This window comes from Phyllostomus discolor, chromosome 5 (assembly GCF_004126475.2).
Source record: "Phyllostomus discolor isolate MPI-MPIP mPhyDis1 chromosome 5, mPhyDis1.pri.v3, whole genome shotgun sequence".
NCBI classification, from domain to species: Eukaryota; Metazoa; Chordata; class Mammalia; order Chiroptera; family Phyllostomidae; genus Phyllostomus; species Phyllostomus discolor.
Genome location: NC_040907.2, coordinates 77759056 through 77784794, shown reverse-complemented (window position 1 = coordinate 77784794; position 25739 = coordinate 77759056).

Below are 25739 nucleotides of genomic sequence, written 5' to 3'. Positions count from 1 at the left end.
AAGGGGATTATAGACATTGCAGAAGTAGAAGTTCAGCTGTGGGGAAAACAGAGGAGATGACATTGGGATGCCTGATTTTGGAGACTGGGGACAGAGCTTAAAGTAGTAATGACAACACTGTACAAATATCCTAAGAGAATACTCAAAATAGTCTAGTATCCTCCATGTAAAAATCACAGTTTCTTTGTCTAGAACCAAAGAAAATTAGAGCTAAAGGAGATTTTCTGATCTAATTGAAGTGTATTATATATATGAGGGAACTGAGGCGCAGAAAAGTCTTGCCTTAGCACAGTTTAAAGACAAGCTGGCTAATGATGGATTTTATATCCATGGACAGAAATAAAATCCAAGCTGGCTATCTCCTATTCCTTTGAATTTTTAAGAAGCACTTATGGTAGCATTTCTAGCCTACAATATATATTCCTGGTTGGTCTCCTGATGGACCACACCAGGGTGTCTTATTACCCTGCACTTATATGGGGAAAAGGTCAAAGAGTTTATGACATGCATATGGGGGGCGGGGGGAAGGAGAGAATAGAATAGAATAGAATAGAATAGAATAGAATAGAATAGAATAGAATAGAATGAGGTCCCAAAGCTATTCATGGTTTCAGAGTTTGGAAATATCTTTGTGGAACAGTGATGTTGAGCCACAGAAAGGAAAAGGCATTGGTTTTGCTGAGGAGCAGCACTGTAGTTCACTGTTAAACTTGTTGACCTGTTCAGTTACTTGCTTCTTTTAGTTTTTGGTTACTGACAGCCAATAGTTTTACATGAAAAGGATTTAATTAGTATTAACTCAGAGTTTAGTTTTATGGCCTACTCAAATAATAACTGTTTATTTTCTACTCAAATAATAACTTTATTTTCCCCAGCTTAAGTCAAAAGCTAAAATGTTACAAAGCATATGCTGACCTTGGTGTATAATAAGTACATGATAACTATTTCTTGAATGAATTAATACATACAGAGCTTCCTTTTATGATTATGCAGGTAGTGTCCCATACAAGAGGCCCAGCCAAGGGGCACAGATGGGCGCTGAAACCTAGCTTGCCTTCTGGTTACCAAGCCAGGTGCCCTGGCACGTGGCTGCTTCTACCCTGGAAGAGTTGCAATTTCCTAGTTAGTTTACCCATTTTTCTTAATTTGCACAAATGCACTATACACAGTAGCTGTGGCCTCAGAGGATCATACAACATCTGGGATGAAAGGAACCAGGACTACTGTGAAGTTCAAAGTGCTGCTGTTGTTGTAGTGGTAACACCTAGTGACTGGTAAGGGATCAAAACCAGTGTGTGGGGATTGTTGATATTTTCTTCTTGTGCATGAATCATTTCTCTTCTATGAACTCATGATGTTTTTAGAGTTGCTGTCACATCATGTAATAATTAAGAACGTGGGTAGAGCACCATCCTGATATGGCAAGGTTGTGGGTTTGATCCTCAGTCAGTGCATATACAAGAAACAGCCAGTGAATGCATAAGTAAGTGGAACAACAAATCGATATTCCTCTCCCTTCCTTTCTCTCTCTAAATCAATCAATACAAATAATAACAATCTCTCTTATATTACTCTTTAATGTTTTCAAATGAATATTTTACTTTGAAGGTATAGATACAATATATCTTTGTCTTAATATATGTTAGAAATTCAATAAATATTTGTTTAATCATATGAATAAACTGGATTGAAAGATCCTGGAAGTAGGAACTATGTCAATGTCTTCATTTTGCAGCATTGACTGCAGAATAAATTTTATTAAGTGTTTGAGGAAATGTGTTGAATTTACTGAATCCAATATTGCTCCTCAGGGTTTTGGAAACTCCAAGTTTATTCCATAAGTTAATGTATTTGGAGCTTGTTTTCTTGTTAGGATGCAGGTTTTCTAATGGGACTCAGCTACTTAAAGGTGGTTAGCATCAGCTGGATTCCCTGCCTTCACTCTCTACCCTTCTCTATTTTCTCTATGCAATGGGAGGCTGACTCTTATGAATGGCAGAAACAAGCTCCTATGCCCTTTTGCTCCTGGTTGAGTTCAGTCAGTATGAGGTCAGAGGGAGGGCATGGAGATCTAGTTACTCATTTCTCTAGCTTCCTCCCTGAGGAGTTGCTTCAAGGTTGTCTGTGTCCCTGAACCTAAGGTCTTAGGGTCTCAAGGCAGCTTTCTAATCACTACTTTCTAAGTACCAATGACCACTCCCTCATTTCACTCCACTGGGCTCCAGAGTGATTGTAGCTCTGCTATTATTTCTAACAGGTTTTGAGCTATTCTTTATAGTTTTCCTACATCCTGCCCATATCTTTGTAAGTAGTTCTACTATTGTACCTTCCTCAGATCACCCTAGTTTGAGTGTGCCAGCTGTCTCATCTTAGACCTGGTGCTCAACTAATTATCTCCATGCTAAAACATAAGTAAAAAGTATGAAGTAGCTAGAATCTCTGCCCTGCACATCTGTTCTAGTTTGTTACTCTCTTCAACAACCCTCTAGCTTAGTTTTCTGACTCCTCTGACATTCAGCCTCTGTACCTTGGTTTACCAGATTTTTTGATGTTACCCTCAACTCCAGGGCCTGTTCTTCACCTAGGTTCAGTCATGTTTGGTATAACTTCACCTTCCTTCCATGTGTTCCTGAAGGGCATTTCCAGAACTCCCAGGACCTGCTTCCTCCATGGGACCAGTCCCTGAAGACAGCTTTCTGACAAGGAACAATTGCACTAAGAGTGAGCAACTCATGATTCCCTTTTCTTATTAACATAGGAAAATTGTTGGAAGGGAACCCACCCTCTTCCATTTATAAGAAAAACATTCCCTCCTATACTGCATCAGCAGAATCTTCAATCTGTATGGTGCCACTCAGGTTTGGTGTCTTGGCATATGTTTTATGAAGTTACTCGCCCTAAGTCTAACAGAGTAATAACTTTAACAGATGAATTCCTTAAGTTTGGGACCTTGAGTTATGCAAAACTCAATGAGTTCCCTGATGTTATTAGTTCTATAAATCCAACATTTTGTTGTATTTACATAAAATGAAGGTTCATTAAATTTTATCCTCTTTGTACTTTATCCTCAAAATGGTATTATAAATTTTCTTCCCATGGAGTTCTTAATGATCCAAACTATATTCTTTAAGGAGATCTACTAACATTATTTTGAAATATAGAGATGATGCCCCTATTATGGATATTTTTTCACAAAAGATCTAGTTGCTACTATTTGCAAATTTGTCTTGAAGCCTGTGCATGTAAAATAATAAACAATAAATGCTGAGGCATGTTGTATAAAAATGCTATGCCTCTCTGTCTGCATGCCAGGGGAGAAGACATGCTCAGGAAATAGTCATGAGAAAGTAAAATGCTACTGATAAAACAGGGCTCATATGCTCCTTAAATGTTGAGTCAGAATCAATGTAATAGCACTAATATTTTATCCTAAGAGAATAGAATATGAGAATTGGCCACTCTGTGGTATAGCCATCTAAAGAGAATGAATGAAGGAGTAATTGATGAAGACCTATCAGTAAGCATACAGGCGATTTTGAGTTCAATACTAGTAATGGCTAAACATTTGAGAGTGGATCTTTTACAGATATGAAACTAGAGTATTAATATTTTCTAGAGACCTTACTAAAGCGTATATTAATCACAACTGCCCTCTAAGAGGTTATATGATTCAGAAAGTTGCCTGAATACCTTGTTAGATTTTGTTTTTCTCATTAGATGCTAAGTTTCATAAGGGCTGAGACCACAATGGTCATTTGCAACATTTGATCCCCAACAATGAATATTCTTGTAAATGGGAAGGTGTATATGTAAGGATTGATAGGTCAATTTCTCCTAGTTAGATCTCCTCTGATTAAATTTTGGATTCCTGACATAGTACAGAATCCAGCTGTGATCTAAAATGAGGACATATCTGGTTTTCTTTCTAGGCTTTTGGAAACACAAGTAAGGAGAGAGAAAGAAGAGAAAGAAAGAGAGAGAGATAGGAGTGGGTGTCAAGAATTTAAGAAAAACTTTACCTTACTTAATGGAAAAGATATTTTTAATAAAAATTCTTGGTAAAAAAGCTGTTACTAAACTAAATGAATCTACTTAAAATCAATGGTCATTTGACAGATTTATATAGTGTGGTGATTCCAACCTAAGCCCAGGTGTGATTTTGCCTGTTTTCTCAATGTGTGAAAAGCACTCAGAACACTCACAGCTTGTCAGAGGACAAGGAATCACATGGTTTGGGAAAATGTTCACATCTATAAATTGCAGAGTTCTGATTCTTTAATGAAACAAACAATCTACTTTCTTTGATTTGCAAATTTGGGACTTTGCAAAATAGATTTTCATGAGGGGCTCATTCATGACTTGTGAGAGAAAACATATAAAGGGTGGCCAGATGGTGAAGCAAAGGAATCCCTAAGTCATGGCCCTTGATGAGGACATGCTTGTTGAATGAGTTGATTGAGGTGAAAAAGTTGAAGATAAAATAGATTTGAGGACCCAGCATGAACACACTAGCCTCTATGGGACTCCTAAAGTCACCACAGAGAGCAGAAGCTCAGATAGGCTGAACCCATAATTCTCTCCAAATTTTTATTTGACTCTGGAAAACAAGGTTCTTGCAAACAATCTGTTGTGACATCTTAAGTATTCCTAGTGTGTCAGGACCTTGCTTTCATAGAAAGGGATGTGAATTCTAAAAGGAATTGGAACTTGACTCCTTGGATGGCTAGGGCATGCCTCCAGTTCAGAGGACTGCTCTGTAAACCATGAAGAGCAACATTGTTGGCAATAGGCACCTACAGCCGGCAACAGATGCTGCTCTGCATATGGTTGCCTTCTCAACTTTCAGGAAAACAGGTTACTGAAACCCACCTACCTGTCCTTCATCAGCTGGTGTGTACAGTACACATAAGCTGTTGGGATGAAAACACAATATTCTGAAGGGGAAATAAATTGATGTTTTTTTCTTCAGGATGTTATATAATTCTCACCTTGAGGATGTTAGAAACATCATGTTTCCCAACCACTTCTTAGTTCGAAAATTATACCCTGGCCATGCTGAGGCACTTAAGGCACTGGCTTTCCTTTTTGACTTGTCATTCTTTTTTGCTGTTAGATAAAGTGTGAATTTTGGAGCTTGCCTTTCTGAGACATAGTGGTAAAGAGAGCTTTTGTGTCATCAGATTGGCTGAAGGCTGGCTGCTTTTCCCTCCTCCACTAAGGTTCTGAACTTAATTGCATACTCCTATTTCCTAGGGCTGAAAGAGGGAGCTGTCCTCATCAAGGGCCGCAACCTGGGGACTCCTTTGCTTCACCATCTGGCCACCCTTTATATGTTTTCTCTCACAAGTAATTCAAGTTCAAAGAGTGTGAGAGAAATTCAGGATTCCATCCATATATAATTGAGGTGAATTAAACATAGTATTTCATGTTACCCAATATTTTTAGTTTGGGTTTAAAGTATTACATTTCTTCTTTCTATCTGCAGTTCTTTTACTTTATAGACCCTTTTCTCATTCCAGTTCCTTCAGGGGAAGATCTGGTCAGCTTCGTGTGTTTTCTCTTTGACCCTACTTTAAGGCTGAGAAACATTTAATCCCATTTTAGTTTCTGGAGACATAAAATAATTTCTTATTTGGATACTACATACTTTGGAAGTCCTTAAGATCATCCTCAATTCGGACACCAGTTGTGAATTAAGGAATAATCAAGACCACCCTCAGGTTCAATAGTTTGCTAAATGAACTCATGGAAATTACTGAAAACAGTTATACCCATGGTTATGGTTTATTATAGCAAGAGGATTCAGACTAAACTGCATAGGGCAGGTGCCAGGAGAGTTGTACACAAGGAGTGTCCAGTTATTTTCTCTCAGTGGAGTTGTGTGAACAGCGTTGTCTCAACAACAACGTGTGATGATAATACACAGTGTACTGACAACCAGGGAAGCTCACTTCAGCCTTGGTGTCCAGTGTTTTAATGGCATTCAGTCATGTGGACATAGATGACCACCAGTGTGTCTGAGCTTACCTTAGACTCTAGCATAGACTATCTGGCATGCCCCAAGTTTATAAAGGCTCTAACCAGGTAGGCCATTCCTAAGGCTTAGAGATTACCTCCTAGGAGCCAAAGGCAAATAACAAACTTGCCTTTGGGCAAGATGGATCCTTTCACATATGTGTACTGCCTCCAGTTGAAAATATTGTCTGGTTATCTAGCTGCTTCTCTAATTCAGCTGTTATATGCCACTTATTTTGTTTCCTCTTTTTTCCTACTCCTTTATTTTAGCCTTTGTTATGAAGTTGTTTTGTTTATTCCTAGGTGTTAGATTTTTTTTTGAACCAGATGGAGCTTTTCAGTTTCAGATAAATGAAGATTTTGGGTCTCCCTCTTGACAATCTTGCTACTGGGTAGGATGTTATGAAGGCATCTCAGAGTGAATTGTACTACACATACGAATTCTTGTTAGTGGGCAGGCAAGAAATAAGTATTAAAAAGATAGTAAAAACGTTTTTTAAATTCAATAAAATCTTGGCTCTCTAGCCTTTTAAGGCATCCTTCCAAACTTGAGCAAAAGGATCATTCTAGGCAGATGTGAAAGATTCCTGTCTTTATAATTTAGATAAGTAGTTAGGTGGGAGAATCATTTTGAATTTGAACACAGAAGCCAGTGTCTTAGGCTCAACATCCTGATGGTTATAGGTTGCCATTTTCCTCAGACCCTTACATTCTGTACAGCAAAAACAGAGGTGTCTGTATGATATTCTACCAACCTTGAACTCACTTCAATAGTGAAAAACCATTTCTTAAGCTAATAAGCCCTCCAGTGATGGTAAAAATCTTCAAGAGAGTTGATGCTGGTAGCTCTCTGGAACATGGACTTGATTATTCTTACAGATGTTATCTAAACACTCTGTAGTGAGTATTCTCATTAGAATACATCAAACTTTAACTAACTCTTTCAGGATATACACGAACATTAACCTGTGACTATAACACACTATCTGTGCAGAAATACAGGGTCTGGCAGAAGTAAGGCCTTGAATGTGGTTGGTAGGGTAATAATATGAATGTAACAATTTATAATTTTAATCTGAACATTTCACCTAAAATGTCATGTGGTGTGCTTGAGTGTGATATTATTACATTACAGAATTATATGCTTATGATTTTGTAATAAAGAATTTTATAATAAAAAAGGGATATTATTTGTGCTGAACCCTGTATTTTAGAGTATACTTTAGACAATATAAAAGGCCATTCTAGAAAAAAACTTTTTTCTTCAGCTTTTCTGATTTCAAAGGTTCATGTGGCTTCTTTTATTTCTGTTTTTAAAAACTGGCCAATTTTGTCAAATGATGTCTTGGCTCTTCCTATCTCCTTTCTCTGACTATCATGTCTGCATAGAACCTAGGACATAATTTCAGGTGGTAAAGCATCACTTATTCTGCTAAATTTGGGGGTTATCTTTAAAGCATTTAAAGCATCCATATTTGGAGCTTCTCAATTCATTCAACAATTTTTTATAAAAGACTCCTTGTCAGTAGATATCTTTCATTATCTATTATCTATCTATCTATCTACCTATCATCTATCTATCTATCTATCTATCATCATCATCTATCTATCATCTATCTTTGTAGGTCAGTAGTTCTCTAAGAGTGGTCCATTGATCCCTGGTGGTCCCCCAAACACATTCAGAAGGTCTGCAAGACCAAAATTACTTTCATAATAACTAAGACATTAGTTACTATGTCCTCAGTTGAGGATTAGTTATTATGTTGACTTTTGCAGTGATGGTGTAAAAGCAATGGTGGGTAAGAGTTCTGACCTCTTAACATTCATCAAGGCAGTGGCTCTGGCCCTTGGTGTGGCTCATTGGATTGAGTGCTGGCTCTGTGATTCAAAGGGTCACCAGTTCAATTCCCAATCAGGGCACCCGTCTAGGTTGTGAGCCAGGTGCCCAGTAGGGGGCACATGAAAGGCAACCACACATTGATGTTTCTCTCCCTCTCTTTCTCCCTCCCTTCTCCTCTCTCTATAAATAAATAAATAAAATCTTTCTTTTTAAAAAAAGACTCTTGTTAAAAAAAAGGCAATGGCTCCAAGCTGAAGAGCAGTCATTGCAGTCTTCAGAGTAAAAAAAGAAAAAAAGCCACTTTCTCTTAAAAGTATCTTTACTGAAGCAATATAATTTAGTAATCTTTTCATATATTTTATTGATTTTATTGATTATGCTATTACAGTTGTCCCATTTCCCCTCTTTTATTCCCCTCTGTCCTGTGCACTGCTTCCCACCTGCATTCCTCCCTTTTAGTTCATATCCATGGGTCATTCATATAAATTTTTTGCCTTCTCCATTTCCTATACTACTCTTAACACCCCCTGTCTATTTTCGACTTACCATTTATACTATTTATTCCCTGTACCTTTTCCCCCATTCTCCCCCTCCAACTCCCCTGCTGTTAACCCTCCATGTGATCTCCATTTCTGTGGTTCTGTTTCTGTTCTAGTTGTTTGCTTAGTTCTTTTTTGTTTTTGTATTATTTTAAGTTTGGTTGTTAATGTGAGTTTGTTGTAATTTTACTGTTTATATTTTTATCTTCTTTAACTTATATAAGTCCCTTTAACATTTCATATAATAAGGGTTTGGTGATGACAAACTCCTTTAATTTGACCTTATCTGGGAAGCACTTTATCAGCCCTTCCTTTATAAATGATAGCTTTGTTGGTTAGAGTAATCTCAGATATAGGTCCTTGCCTTTCATGACTTTGAGTACTTCTTTCCAGACCCTCCTTTCCTGCAGGATTTCTTTTGAGAAATCAGCTGATAGTCTTATGGGAACTCCTCTGTAGGCAACTGTCTCCCTTTCTCTTGCTGCTTTTAAGATTCTTTTCTTATCTTTAATCTTGGCTAATGTAATTATGATGTGCCTTGGTGTGTGCTTCCTTGGGTCCAACTTTTTTTGTACTCTCTGAGCTTCCTGGACTTCCTGGAAGTCTATTTCCTTTGCCAGATTGGGGAACTTCTCCTTCATTATTTGTTCCAAAAAGTTTTCAATTTTATAAAATATTAACCCTTTTTAAGAGTCTCTGTGACAAAAAGGGGTAGTATACATAAACATTTTTGCCTTATCCTGAAGTATGAAGGCTATCATGAGGTTGAGTCATGAGCTGAGCTACAGACTTCTTACAGGGAACACCATTTTTTCTTGAAAGAGGCACTGATACAAACTATGGTTTCTCAGATCTGTGACAGATATTTCCTTGAAAATGACAATTCAAGAAAACAGACTACCATACTTATTTCCAAGGATACAATTAGAAATTTCAGGTGAAAGTTGAAAATTTTGAAAACCTGTGTCTGCTCTCATGAGCTTAAAAATTTCTTAATTCTTGAAGATTTTTTTGATGAGATCAATGATGATATTAACAAATATAATATAACAAATATAATATTTTGATATTATGTAGTGAAATTTGTGAAGATTTGGAAGATATGTATAACTCAGTAAATCAATATGTAAGTATCAGTGTATGATGTTACAAAATTATGTGTGATAAAAAACATGTGGTGTGCAATGGATTTTAATGTAATAGATGATTTAAGATTACATATTATAACTAAACTGTAAAAAACTTCCATTTACTGACTTTTGGTTTAGTTTCAACAATAACATTCATGATCACGTGAAAAGGGCTGTTAAAATATTTCTCCTTTCCTCAAGTATATATCTCTGTGATGTTAGATATTTTGCATACACTTCAGCAAGACCCACCTCTGAACATATTGAATACAGACCCATGTGTGAAAATTCAGCTGTTTATATTAATCCAAAAAGTAAAGAGATTTACAAAATATGTAAACATTTCCACTCTTCTACAAAATACAGGATCCAGCAAAAGTAATGCCTACTTGAGTGTGGTTGGTAGGGTAATACTCTGGGTATAATAATTTCTAGTTTTACTTTGAACATTTCACCCAAAATGTCATATGTTGTGCTGCAGTGAGATATTGCTATGTTACAGATTTTTAAGCTTACGATTTTGTAATAAAAGATTTTGTAATAAAAAGGGGGCATTATTTGTGCCAGATCCTGTATATGTCTTTGGGGAATATATTTTTATAAAACATATCCCTTTCTTTAAAAATAATGGATTTATCATCATTCATTTTGAATAAACAAATATGAGGGAGGATCCCCCCAAAATGGAATTGTCTTCTGGAGGACTCCAACCCCTTATAGTATCCCTTCTCCCCGTAAGTGGGTATTCTAGGAACCCATCTGTATTAGCATACCAGCTTGCGTTGCTGTGAGAGGCTGCATTCAGTTTCGGTGAATTTGTTTTGAAGATTCTTTCAATGCATTTGCCCATTTCATGATGGGTAATTCATGAGTGCACCTGCCTACACTATGCTGACTGTTCAGCAGTTTTTGAGCAAAAACAGCATGGCTGTCATGCCCCACCCTCCCTATTCATGCAATCTCCCTCAGAGCAACATTTTTTTTTTGTTTTGCTGGATGTACAAAAGTCCTCAAAGAGGCATGTGTTTTGTTCCTCAAAGAAACAAAAAACAGCAGAAGCACTAACAGGCAGCAAAATCAATGGATTCAAAGACTGTTTTAAGCAGTGGAAAGTCTCCATAGGTGTACTGCATCAAATGGAAAGTATTTTGAAGATGATTGAAGTTTAAACATGTGAGAATAAATACACAATTTTTTAATAAATAAATTATTTTGAGGGCTCCCCCTTGCATATTTAATTTTTTTGTTTTAATGTCCAATATAGTAAATAGTAACAGCTATAACTCATATAAATGAAAGTCTTTGGGGCCTGGGTAATTTTTAGGCACGTGTAGGTATCCTGGGATGAACATTTTTTAATAATAATTTTTTAAAAAGTATAGTTGGTATATGGTGTTGAATTAGTTTCAGGTGTACAACATAGTGATTTGACATTTATATACCTTATTATGTGTTCACCACACTAAGTTCAGTAATCATCTGTCACCATGCAGAGTTATCATACTATATTCCCTTTCACCTTTCTGTCCCATTCCCTACCCACAGCCCTTTAGCAATCATCAGTTTGTTCTTTGTTTCTGTGAGTCTGTTTTGTTTTGTTTCTTTTGATTTTTTAAAATTATACCTGTAAGTGAATTCATGTGTCATTTGTCTTTCTCTGTCTGACTTATTTCACTTAGCATAATACCCCCTAGGTCCATCTATGTTGTTGCAAATGGCAGGATTTCATTCTTTTTATTGCTGAGTAATATTCCATTGCATATATGTATCACATCTTTATCCATTCACCTATCGATGGACACCTAGGTTGCTTCTACATGTTGGCCATTGTAAATAATGCTGCAATGAACACAGGCATGCATATAACTTTTAAAATTAGTATTTTTGTTTTCTTTGGATACAAATATTGAAGTGGAATTGCTGGTTCAATATATTTGTAGTTTTGTGTTTTGTAAATGCATTTGTAGTTTTCTGAGGAAACTTCATAGAGTTTTCCACAGTGGCTGCACCAATTTACAATCCCACCAACAGTACCTGGAAGGTTCCCTTTTCTCCACATCCTTGCCAACACTTGTTATTTGTTGACTTTTGGATAATAGCCATTCTGACTATGTGAGGTGATATCTCACTGTGCTTTTGATATGCATTTCTCTAATGATTGGTGATGCTGAGCATTTGTTCCTATGTCTGGCCATCTGTATGTCTAATTTGGAGAACTTTCTCATGTCTTCTGACCATTTTTTTTTACCAAGTTGGGTTTTCTTTGTTGTTATTGAGTTGTATGAGTCCCTTATTATTTTTATATCAACTCCTTATCAGATATATCATTTGCAAATATATTCTCCCATTCAGTAGCTTCTCTTTTTGTTTTGTTGATGGTTTCCTTCACTGTGCAGAGTTTTTTTTTGTTCAAAGAAGTACAATTTATTTACTTTTGCTTTTATTTCCCTTGCTTGTAAGTTGTAAACTATTTCATATCAGTCTTAGTAATATCTTTTTGCATTGTCCCCTCAAGCTGGAACCAAAATTTTGAAAATACAATTTGAGAAGAAGGAAAATGGTAGTGGCACTTTGCCACACAATGCTGAAAAGTAGAGAGTAGTCAGGCTATTTACAAATTGTGATTTTATAGATTGAGTCTCACTATGTTCTGAAGAGATACAGCAGACAAGAATCATTGAACAGCATAGAAGAGATTTAGAAGATATTTGAAAATTTATCATCTTTGGAGATCCAAGATGGCAACAGAACATCTGGAAGCTCCATCTACTTGCTTCCAGACCCAGACCAATCTTGCAGCTAAACCACAGAGCAATCAACTAAAAAGTCCTTTTGAGAGTGAGAATGTGTGTGAGTGTGTACACGGATGAGTGTGCATGGCGTGTGTGTGTGTGTGTGTGGGCAAGAGTCTGCCTGCCTGCAGGGAACTTAGGAGTGGACACCCTGGGCTCTCTTAGTGGAGAAGCTGCCACCACCACTGCCCAACCCAGCACTTCTGGCTGCAGAGATTTGGCGCAGGGGCCATTCTGAGGACTTTCAAATGTCCTACTCAGGAAGAAGCCTCTGGAGTCCCTGCACGTGTCTCTGTTCCCTCTACCCCATCAGGACTGCACATACTGCTGCCACCAAGTGCCAGAATCTGGGGACTACAGTACTTACAGGGGAAGGGGCTCTTGCCTCCCTGACCCTGGGTACCATGGGAACTGTGAACAGGAAAGAATCTGACTGAGGAGGCTGTGGTTAGATTCAAGAGAGGAAAGCTCTGGGGGCAGAGACAGCCAGGGCAGTGCTGGCTACAAAAGCAGCATGGGGAGAGCGGGTCTGCCCCAGGGAGCTTCAGGAGCTCCCCACCCCCACCCCACCTTGTACTATAGTATCACTGTAGGACTCTTCCGAGTGCCATCTGGGAGAGATCCAGTAACTTTATCTAAAACTGTCAGAAGCTTTGGCAGGCTTTGGCCAGCCCTAACTGAGAGACACTTTGTGCTTTTTGAGGAGGAAGAACATGCAGAGAACAAGCCCCCCAGGGCTCAGCGCTGCAGTGAAGGGGTCACACAGAAACTCTTAAAAGAGGAGCTGAGCTGAGATTCAGCAGGGACTCTGTGCCTGAGTGCACTTGTGCACACATGTAACAGCTCTGCCAACAAAGAACTTAGAGGGATAGAGTTATGCTGAAGGGACTGCGGGACCCAACCCAGCATCACTGGTGAACAGGGAACTGTGCTGAGTGGGAAGTTTGGGCCCAAGTCTCCTGCAAGAGTGGCAGACTGGGGACTCATGGCCAGCAGCTGAGCACCTGAGATTTGCTGCAGCCAGGCAAGTTCCCTCACAGGTAAGCATGCCTACTCACCACCTGCAGTGTTGCAGAGTCTACAGATCAGTGAGGCCAGGCTCAGGAGTACCCTGCTGGGTGCATATCCTCAGGGGAAAGCTAAAATCTCTGAAAAGGCCCTTTCTATCAGGCACTATGAGCTAGGCTGTTCCATAGGCCCTGATCCACTGAATCCAGCAGAGCAGAGAGGTTAGGGATAGGAGCAACAAGGGGTGTTCAGGGTCCTGTCCAGTCTCAGTGCCTAGACAGATTTGCTGTCTGCACCAAGTAGGAAAGAGGTACCCCTTTTACACAGATTGGCCTTCAGAGGAAATAAACAGCTAATTTACTAGAAACTGTACATTATTAGAAAGAATCTGGGACAGACCAAGTAATGGGTGAGGGGGAAGGGAAACCCTCCCACCATCTTCCCTGAAAAATGAACAGCGCTGCCTGGGGGTGCCCCAGGGTTCCCACCCTCCCTATCACATCAGATGCCTCCTCTAGAAACAAGTGAAAAACATACTAGCAGTCCTCTCAGGTTATTAAATGAATCACTCCTGGGCCTTGAGTTGATGGAAAGTGGGCAGGGCAGAAAGTAGTGACCAGCCCAAATTTGAATGGCAGCCATAGACTGTGGATTGCCTATGGTCTCAGACAGGCTGTCTAGGGCCAGACTAGGACACCATCTGACATTGCTAGGGGCAGATCCAGAAAGAGAAGACAGTGGTAAACACTGGATTTTATTGAGACAAATTCCACCATGGTCTTCTTCATTATTTGCATAATTTTCTCTCCTGCATAGCTTTTTAACATTCATTTCTTTTCCTTCAAGTTTATGCCTACTATGTCACTAGGTTTTTTTATTTTAGTTAAGTTCAAATCTCATATTTTGCTCCTTCCTTCTCTTATTCCACTGTACCTTCTTCTTCCTCTTCTTATTTTTGTTTTAAATTGCATTTTTTCTCTGGTTATGATTTATTTCTATTCCACATTCTTAATACATGGGCTGGCACAAAGTATGCCCTCTTTTTATTACAAAATATTTTATTACAAAATCATAAATGTGTAATTCTATAAGAACTGTCACACTCAAGCACACCATATGACATTTTAGGTGAAATGTTCAAATTAAAACTATAAATTATTACACCCACATTATTACCATACCAACCACACTCAAACAGGTGTTACTTTTGCTGGACCCTATATTTCTCTCCCCTTCAGCCTCCAAAAAACCATTTTTTTTGTCATTACTCACCACACATTCTTTTACTCATTCTTAAAGAAACCCTTATTCTCTCTCCACTTTAATCAATCTTCACCCGTTGGTTGTTGATATGATAGTTGTTATTGCATTTCTTCAATTTTATCCCTAGATCTTCACTATGTTTGTATTTCAAATCTCAAGTTTTACTGTTTCCCTCTCCCACTCCATTTTGCCTTCCTCTGCCCTTTTTTTTCCCTTTTCATTTTAAATTTTACTTTTCCCCTGCCTTAGCCTGGTTTTCATTCCTCACCTTTAGTATTCCTTCTTCTATCCTCTCAAAAGTGTCCATCAGTAATTGAGTGGGTTAAAAACTATGGTATATTTACACAATAGAATTCTACACAGCAGAAAGAAGGGAGGAAATCCTACCTTTCACAACAGCGTGGATAGAATTGGAAAATATTATGCTAAAGTGAAGTAAGCCAGGTGGTGAAAGACAAATACTATATGATCTCATCTATAAGAGGAACCTAATGAACAAAACAAACAAATGAAATAAATAGAACCAGAGGCATGGAAACATGGAACATACTGACAGCAATCAGAGGGGAAAGAGGAGTGGGGTAAGGGTGGAAAGAAGGGGAAGGGACTAATCAAGGAAGATGTATGAATGACCCATGCACATGGACAACAGGTTGGGGTTTGACTGTGGGAGCATGGATAGGCTGTGTCAAGGAGAGCAACGGGGAAAAAATCGGGACAACTGTGATAGAGCAACAGTAACATATTTAATTATATAAATAAATAATAAAAAATTATTCTCTTTACCCCATATACAGTAATTTTTGGAAGGAATTTCAGTGTTTACCTAGTAAATGATTTCTTCCAAAGTCATACAAATTGGTATCCCATTTAGAGTAATTTTTAACAAGTATGAGTATTTCTTTCTTTTATTTTTTGCCAAGCATAAGACCTAACATGTTTCCCCCTCTGTTGAATATTTCTTCCAATGTGTTTGTTTTATGTAGAATTTTGTTTTATTTTTATTTTTAATACAGGATATTATTTTGTTCCAATTAAGCATTAATTAAAGTTACTGTAGTATATGGTATATTTCTGTGCTCACCACCCTTCACTGTCTCTTAGGGTTCAAAAATTTTTATTGTGGTATAATTGACATATAACATTATATTAGTTTCAGGTATACAACATATGGTTGGGTATTTGTATATATTTCTATGAGATCACCATAAGTCCAGTTAACATCCTTCACCATTCATAGTTAAATTCTTTTCTTTTAGTGAAAAAAGTTCTCAGTGAGAACTTATATGATTTCTCTTAACAACTTTCAAGCATGCAATACACTATTATAAACAATAGTCACTATGCTGGACATTACAGCCCCATGACCTATTTATTTTATAACTGGATATTTGTAGCTTTTAACCCTCTTCCCCAATCAAATTTCTTCTTGATGAGGGGAATTTATTTAGTAATTATTTAAAAAAAATTACTTTAGTAATTATTTCAGACAGGTGTGAATGTAGTTGAAAAACTCTCTTAGTCTTTACGTGCTTTGCAATTTGATGATAATTCAGTATATATTTTATTTTCATAGTTTCATTTATTTTGTTACCTTCCCTCTCTGTTTTCAGTGATAACAAATCTAATAAATATTTCCTTGTAGACAATCTGTTTTCTTTCAGATCTAAAGGTAAGCAATCCAGGCACAGTAGCAGGATAAAAAAAATAAAGACCAGATTCCATCTTCTGGATGCTGCTGAAGGAGTCACTAATCTAATGTGGCTGGATAAATTCTCTGAGAGCCGTCAGAGTAGGTGGATGTTGTGAACACCTCTGGAAGAGGAAACCCAACAGCAAAGGAACTACCAACAGATAACAACAGAAGAAGGTGAAGGAGGGAGTGGAAGCCACACCAACCTCAATCTAGGACACATCTGGAAATACAACTAAATAGTGGATAAATTACCCAGAACAAACAGCTGAACAAGAGCAAGAGGGAATCCTCAAAACTTGTACACATGTAAGAACCAGCTTCAACACAATCTGCCCTCACCACCAAAACAAAATACAAGAGGTGATGGACAGAGTGACCTTCATTTGACCTTTCTTTTGGTTGGAAGGACCCACCAAAGAAAGACCCAACAACAATCAAAACCCAAAGACAAACAAAGAACCAACCTAAACAATAGCTCAAAACCAGTGAGCTCAGGAGATCAAGGAGACTGCACTACTGAATCTCATAGGTATTCTACCACAGAAGTTCACACCATAAACCCAGGGAGCCTGAACAGAAAAATTTAAGAAGCTGAGGGTAACAAGAAGAGCCTCTAAACAATGGGAAGACAAAGAAACAATCCCCAAATGAAAGGAAAGGAGGAAGCCTCAGAAAGAATGCTAAATGAAATAGAGGCAATTCAACTATCAGATATTGAGTTCAAAGCAATGATTATCAGGAAGCTCAATGAGCTCACAGTGAATTACCAGAAACTACAGGGAAACTACAATGAACTCACTGAAAACTATATCAACATGAAAAAGGAAATAGAAACTATCAACAAGGGCCAAAAGGAAATGAAGAATAAAATTTCTGAACTGAAGAACACAGTAGAAGGAATCAAAAGCAGGATCAATGAAGCAGAAGATTGGATCAGTGAGATGGAGACAAAGTAGAAAAAAAACACCCAGGAAGAGCAAGAAAAGGAAAAGAGGCTCAGAAAGTAAAAAGAGGGACTAAGATAAATGCAAGACAATATGAAACATAATAATATCCATATAATAGGGATACCAGAAGGAGAAAAAGAAGAGCAAGGGATAGAACACCTATTTGAAAAAGTAATGATGGAAAACTTCCCTAATTTGATGAGAGAAAAAGTCACACAAATCCAGGAAATACAGAGAGTCCTAATCAAGAGGAACCCAAAGAGGGTCACTTCAAGGCACATCATAATTGAAATGGCAAAATTCCAAGACTAAGAGAGAATCTTAAAAGCAGCAAGGGAAAAAAAGGAAGTAACATACAAGGGAGCCCTGATAAGGCTAGCAGCTGACTTCTCAATGGAAATACTCCAAGCCAGAAGAAAATGGGAAGAAATATTCCAAGTAATGAAAACCAGAGGTCTGCAACCAAGGCTACTTTACTCAGCAAGGCTCTCAATCAAGATAGAAGGCCAAATAAGGAGCTTCCCAGACAAAAGAATACACCTCCACCAAACCAGCTCTGCAAGAGATGCTAAAGGGACTGCATTAAGGAAAGGAAGGAAAAGAGAGAGAGAGAGAGAGGAACACAGGTATGAAAATGGCAATGAATACATACCTATCAATAATAACCTTAAACATAAATGGATTAAATGCTCCAACCAAAAGACATAGACTAGCTGAATAGATAAGAAAACATGACCCACACATATGCTGCCTACAAGAAACCCACCTCAGGACAAAAGACCTGCACAGACTGAAAGTGAAGGGCTGGAAACAAATTTTCCAAGCAAATGGACAGGAAAAATAAAGCCATGGTAGCAATACTCATATCAGACAAACAGACTTCAAAAAAAGGGCCATACAGACAGACCCAGATGGTCACTTCATAATATTCAAGGGAAGAATCCACCAAGAAGACATAAACATTGTAAGTATATATGCATCCAACATAGGAGAACCCAAATACATAAAGAAAATCTTAAGAGGACTTGAAGAAAGGTATTAACAGCAACACAATTATAGTAGGGGATTTTAACACCCCACTGTCAAAAATGGACAGTTCTTTCAAACAAAATATCAACAAAGATATTGTGGCATTAAACAATGCCCTAGAGGAAATGGACTTAACTGATTATATATATACACACACACATATACAGCCCTTCATCTCAAAGAAGCTAAATACACATTGTTTTCAAATGCACGTGGAACATTTTCAAAAATAGACCGCATGATAGGACACAAAACAAGCCTCAACAATTTCAAGAAAACTGAAATCATACCATGCATTTTCTCTGACTACAAGGGACTGGAACTAGAAACCAACTCCAAGGAAAAAACCCCAAAACAATCATAATCATGGAGATTGAATAGCATGCTATTAAACAATGAATGGGTCAATAATGAAATTAGGGAAGAAATCAAAAAGTTTCTGGAAACAAATGAAAATGAACTCAAAACAACCCAAAATTTATGGGACACAGTGAAGGCAGCCCTGAGAGGGAAGTTCATAGTGATACAGGCCTACCTAAAAAAGATAGAAACATTTCAAACAAGCAACCTAACCCTACACCTACAAGAACTCAAGGAACAATGACAAAGACAGACCAGAGCAAGTAGAAGGAAGGAAATAACCAAGATAAGAGCAGAATTAAATGACATAGAGACTAAAATCACAATTCTAAGGATCAATATATCCAGGATCTGGTTCTTTGAAAAGAAACAAAATCAACAAGCCTTTAAGCAGACTCATCAAGAAAAAAAGAGAGAAGACCCAAATAAACACAATCAGAAATGAAAGAGGAGAGATTACAACAGATACCATAGAAATACAAAGGATTGTAAGAAATTACTACAAAGAACTGTATGCCAAGAAATTTGAAAACCTAGATGAAATAGACAAATTTTTAGAAAAATATAATCTTCCAAAACTCAATGAAGAAGAAGCAGAAAGTCTGAACAGACCAATAACAGCTGATGAAATGGAAGCAGTAATCAAAAAACTCCTGACACACAAAGCCCTGGACTGGATGGTTTCACAGGAGAATTCTGCAAAGCATTTAAGGAAGAGCTAACACCTATCCTTCACAGACTATTCCAAAAATTCCAAAATGATGGAAGACTCCTCAACTCTTTTTATGAAGCCAGCATCATCCTAATCCTAAAAACAGATAAAGACAGAACAAAGAAAGAAAACTTCAGGCCAATATCATAGATGCTAAATGATGAACATAGCGTCTGATGAACATAGACGCTAAAATCCTCAACAAAATATTGGCAAACTGCATCCAACAATACGTTAAAAAGATCATGCACCATGACCAAGTCAGATTCATCCCAGGGATGCAAGGATGGTACAATATTCACAAATCAGTAAATGTAATACATCACATAAACAAAAGCAAAGATATATGCCACATGATCATATCAATAGATGTGGAAAAAGCATTTGATAAGGTACAGCACCCATTTATGATAAAAACACTCAGCAAAGTGGGAATAGAGGGAGCATTCCTCAACATAATAAAAGCCATATATGAGAGACCTACAGCCAATATCGTACTCAATGGGCAAAAACTAAAACCTTTTCCACTAAGATCAGGAACAAGACAAGGTTGTCCACTTTCACCACTTCTGTTCAACATAATATTGGATGTTTTAGCCACAGCGATCAGACAAGAAAAGGAAATAAATGGCATCCAAATCAAAAAGGAAGAAACAAAACTGTCATTGCATATGACATGATGGTGTACCTAGAAAATCCTATAGACTCGGCCAAAAAACTGCTTGATCTAATAAATGAATTTGGCAAAACAACAGGATACAAAGTCAATATCCAGAAATCAAAGGCATTTTTGTACACCAACCATCAAACAGCAGAAGCAGAAATCAAGGGGGAAAAAATCCTGTTCAATATAGCTAAAAGAAAAATAAAATATCTAGGAATAAACCTAACCAAAGAGGTAAAAGACCTGTATTCAGAAAACTATGCAACACTGAAGAAAGAAATCAAGGAAGACAAACATATGGAAACATACTGTGTTCATGGACTGGAAGAATTGACATCATCAAAATGTCCATACTACCCAAAGCAATTTACAGATTCAATGCAATACCTATTAAAGTACCAATGGCTTATTTCATAGACATAGAACAAACACTTCAAAAATTTATATGGAACCATAAACGACCCTGAATAGCTGCTGCAATTTTGAGAAAGAAGAGCAACATAGGAGGAATCACAATACCTGACACCAAGCTGTATTACAAGGCCACTGTAATCAAAACAGCCTGGTACTGGCATAAAAACAGTCACATGGACCAATGGAATAGAACAGAGAGCCCAGAAATAAACCCAAGTCTCTATGGTCAATTAATATTTGACAAAGGAGGCAGCAACATAAAATGGAGTAAAAATAGCCTCTTCAACAAATGGTGTTGAGAGAACTGGACAGCTACATGCAACAAGAAATGAAACTCAAGCACCAACTTACACCATACACAAAAATAAATCAAGGTGGATAAAAGATTTAAATATAAACTGTGACACCATTAAAGTCCTAGAGCAGAACATAGGCAAGAGAATCTCAGATATTTCACATAGCAATAGTATTTTTACTGATACGTCCAGAGTAAGGCACATAAAGGAAAGAATAAACAAATGGGATCTCATCAAAATAAAAAGCTTCTGCACAGCTAAAGAAAACAGTACTAACATAAAAAGAGAACCAACCATATGGGAAAACATATTTGCCAATGATACCTCAGACAAGGGTTTAATCTCCAAAATATATAAAGAACTTACATGACTCAACTCTAAGAAGACAAACAACCCAATTAAAAAGTGGGCAAAGGACTTGAACAGACACTTCTCCAAGGAGGACATACAGAGGATCCAGAAACACTTGAAAAAGTGCTCAGTATTGATAGCCATCAGAGAGATGCAAATTAAAACCACAGTGAGATACCACTTCACATCAGTCAGAATGCCCATCATAAACAAAGTAACAAACAACAAGTGTTGGAGAGGTTGCAGAGAAAAGGGGACCCTAGTGCACTGTTGGTGGGATTGAAGAGTGGCACAAACACTATGGAAAACAGTGTGGAATTTTCTCAGAAAACCAAAAATGTATCTGCCTTTCGACCCAGCAATTCCAGTGCTAGGATTATATCCTAAGAAGTCTGAAACGCCAGTCCAAAAGAACCTATGCATCCCAATGTTCACAGCAGCACAATTTACAATAGCCAAGTGCTAGAAGCAGCCTAGGTGCCCATCAGTAAATGAATGGATCAAAAAACTATGGTACATTTACACATTGGAATTCTATGCAGCAGAAAGAAAGAAGGAGCTCCTACCCTTTGCAACAGCATGGATGGAACTGGAAAGTATTATGCTAAGCGAAATAAGCCAGTCAGTGAAAGACAAATACCATGTGATCTCACCTTTAACAGGAACCTAAACAATAAAACAAACAAACAAGCAAAATATGACCAAAGACAGTGAAATAGAGAACAGGCTGACAGTTCTCTATTAGTGACCAGAGGGAAGAGGGGAGGGAATTTCAGGGGAAAAGGGGAAGGGTTTACAGGAACAAGTATAAAGGACAATGGACAAAAACTATGGGGGGGGGGCAAAATAAGAGGGAGGTGGGGAGGGCTTGGGGGGTGGGCTTGGATGGGAGTAAAAGACAGAAAACTGTACTTGAACAACAATTAAAATTTTAAAATATATGAGAAAAAAAGAACAGTAACTCTTGTATCAAATAAACCTCACCACTGTTTTGTTAAATTATAATATAAATAAAACCCCTATGTAAAAATAAATAAATAAAGACCAATTCCTGTTAGGTGATGCTTCCAAATCCTACTCTATAGACAAATGTCAGAAGGGATATTCAATATAATGGTTTGTCTTTGTTGTTTTGTTTTACTGTATCTTTAGTAAGAAATGAAGGAATGAATGCCTTTTGTCAACTGTGTTGGCAATTAGTATAAAATTCAAACCTATTGGTAGGGAAGATGTTGCTGAAGGATGTTAATTTGAGAGTCTAGACTCTACCAGGTGTGTCCAACCTGCAGCCGGTGGACCACATGCAGCTCAGCATTGCTGTGAATGCAGCCTAACACAAAACTGTAAGTTCACTTAAAACAATATAAGACATTTTTTGTGATTACATGTCTCAATGTATTTAATGTGTGACCCAAGACAGCTCTTAGAGAAAAAAATCTTAACAAAAACAAGGGTGCCTGACGCCTGCTTCAACTATAATGTCAGATTAGATATCATGGTGAATGTACTGTGATATCATGAAAATTTATCCTGCAAACTGCATGTGTTTAGAAAAAATATTCTTAATATCATTTTTCTAAATATCAATCTGTGTAGGTGGTCAACACCATATGTTAGTAAAACCCTATTATCTGACTCTGCTTGCTAGAATCACACCCTAATTTTGGTATCCTGCTCTGGGTACTTTGTCAGGAATACTTTTTGGGTTAGCAATGATGTTTAAAATATTTTTTAACCACTGGGGACACATAGGCTATTCTACCCACTGTGTAAATCACACAAACATGTATACATACACATAGGTAAACCTAAGCAGACCCCCACATATACATAAATACACCTAAACATACACATACATCCTTAAGAGGAGGTCTAGGAAGATGTACTGTCACATGTGGAAACTCAAGACAAAATTTTTGAGGTCAATGAACTAAAATATTGTCTAGCTACAAAGGGAAAAAATGGTTTATTAAATTTAAAGCCATTTAAAAGAATGTCCTCCTTCTCTTTGCTCTCAGTTCAGGTAACTGCTGAAGTCTGCATTGGCTTTAGTGCATTGCCATGTGTGATTGAATGCTGTGCTCCTCGCCTATATTGTTTACCTCTGAACTTTTCCTTATCAAGAGATAAGAAAAAGCTCTTCATCCCAATTGATGCAAAGAGGGGGTACCATTTTTTTGTAGCATTTGTGTTTGTGATCGTCTTTCACCCTACTCTCCTTCTCTCAGTACTAGAGCCAAAGTGGATTCCTGGCTTTGATTGTGTCTGGATGTGGCAAAGTACATTTGCCTTTAAATCCCTCACTGGGAAAGCTTTGGTTTCTCTTAGAAGCTGGCCGACCCTGCTCCCATCTCACACCCGTTTCCAGCTGCCACGTTTCATTAGCCTACTGTGCTGAAACATATTAAAATGGCAGATGCTGACAATTTTACATAGTCCCAAAAGCCAGGGAATCGGCATCAAGGGAAGAGAACCCTGTGGAAATCAAGGTGAAGAAAAGGTGAAAGAATCCAGCTCTTCATTAGTAGTTTTGAATTATCCATCTTTGAGTTCTCCATCTCCATCTGTGAGTCTGAAGCAGAGTATTAGGCAGTGTGTTATAAATGGTTGTGGTGGGATTGAAATTTATAGGTACAACTCAAATGTACAGAAAGGTAGCTGGATTTCTCCAAAATTGGACTCTACTTACTAAGTCATTTTAAAATCACAGTCAAGGTATTTTTCTCTACTAAATATTCTCTCCTATATTCTCTCCTTTTCTTCTTCAGGATAGAGTATGGATAGGGAGTGAGAAATTCTATGGCAATAAGGAGGTAATATCTGCTTAACAGACTGTCCCTGTTCCTGTGTCCTCACAGGGCTTTGCTGAGATACTACCTCTCTCAGGAGCTGTGGTTAACAGGTCATATTCATATTCACTGAGCCATGTCTGTTCCAGGCTGCTAAAATAGCCACTGATGAGGTAAAGTGGCCTATTTCAGTTCTCATGCACTCTTTGAAGCTCTTTGACATTATCTGTCTGGCTCCTGGATTTTAACTGAGCATCCCACATCTTCTACTATAAGACACTCTAACCCCTTATTGTGGCAGATGTCTGGCAACTGTATTCTAATTCCTTAGCTAATTCTCGCCAACTTGGGCAGGTGGGTAAAACAGACAATATGATCTTTTCCAAATTTTCTCCATGCCTTGCTGGTATTACAACAAATTTAGAATAGGTACATAGGTGGCTTTTTCAGGCCTTCTTTGTTGGCACCTGTCTTCTAATCAACATCTAGGCTGCTTGCTCAAGGCAGCAATGACCATGATGAGTACTGTAGTCTGATGGAGGCAAGGTTTGGCTCTGCCCTACTTACTGAAGAGATCTTTGTAATATGCTTTGTTAGACTCCATAGGAACTGGGAAACAAACATTCTGAATGAGCATGAGCTCTTACGACCCTAATCAGAGGAGCAAGAGTGCCTGAAACACGAAGTTCAATATCCATGCATATGTTGTAGCTACCATCTTTTCTGTACTCTCTAGACTAATGTTACATTGTAGATTTAAGAATTCCAAGTTCCTAATAGACATGGTGAGTCATTAGAACCTCAAGTATCTAGTTTTCCATTGTAATGTGTTTTAATTGTCTATGACTTGGTAACTTTTTAAAAAAATAATGCAAATAACATTTAAAGGCTAGGTACATATGTCTGGAAGAAAAATTAATTTCTGATTATCTTGTTTACTTGTATTAAGTCAGTTCCCACATGATAATTTATAAAAAATAATTCATCTTGGTAGTGATATATAAAAAAGAGTTGTGGTTCAGATAACTACAGAAGAGATTGGTAAGGAGATTTAGAATTTTTACAAGTTGAACATCTGCCTGGTGTCCACAAAACCTGCCAAGTATAGGGTTTTGTAACTGTGCTCAGGCATCTCCTCTTGTCAGATGCCTCTGTAGACAGAGAAACAACTCTTTAGATTTAATAATATTGGTCTCTTATCTTAATATTGAGAAAAGATTTATGGTGAATTGGGAAGAAATTAGAGTGTATACTGAGAGAACACCTTCAAAAACCACAAATTGTGTGTGCATGCATATGTTAGCTTTTACTAGAAATAAGATAATATTATTTATTTGCTGGCCAGATGACAGAAAAACAGGAAATGTATTTGAAGTCATGAAGGTTTACAGTTGTGAATCTAGGAGTACATTTGTATTTGTCAGTTAAGAAGAAACTTGCTGACTTCCAGCCAAGGTGGAGGTGTAGGTAGACACACTGTGCCTCCTTGTACAACCAAGATAGGGACAATAATTTAGAAATAGAATAACAACCAGAACTGACAGAAAATTGAACTGTATGGAAGTCAGACAATGAAGGAGTTAAAATAGATACATTCATCCAGACAGCTAGGAGGGGTAAAGTTGGGCAGCTGGATGGAGAGGGGTTGCGGCAGGAAGAGCGGTGGGACAGGGCTCATAAGGCATCCCAATTTCACAAGACCACAGCAGGCAGATGCTGGGCGTGGGGTGGCAACTGTCAGTCCCAACAAGGTAGCGATTTTGAAGCAAAGCACTGTGCACAACCCAGGGTCCCAGCACCAGGAAATAGAGCCTCAGGGCACTGATTGAAAACACCTGTGGGAGCTGAGGTGCAGGGAGAGACTCCCAGCCTCTCGGGAGAGACATTGGAGAGA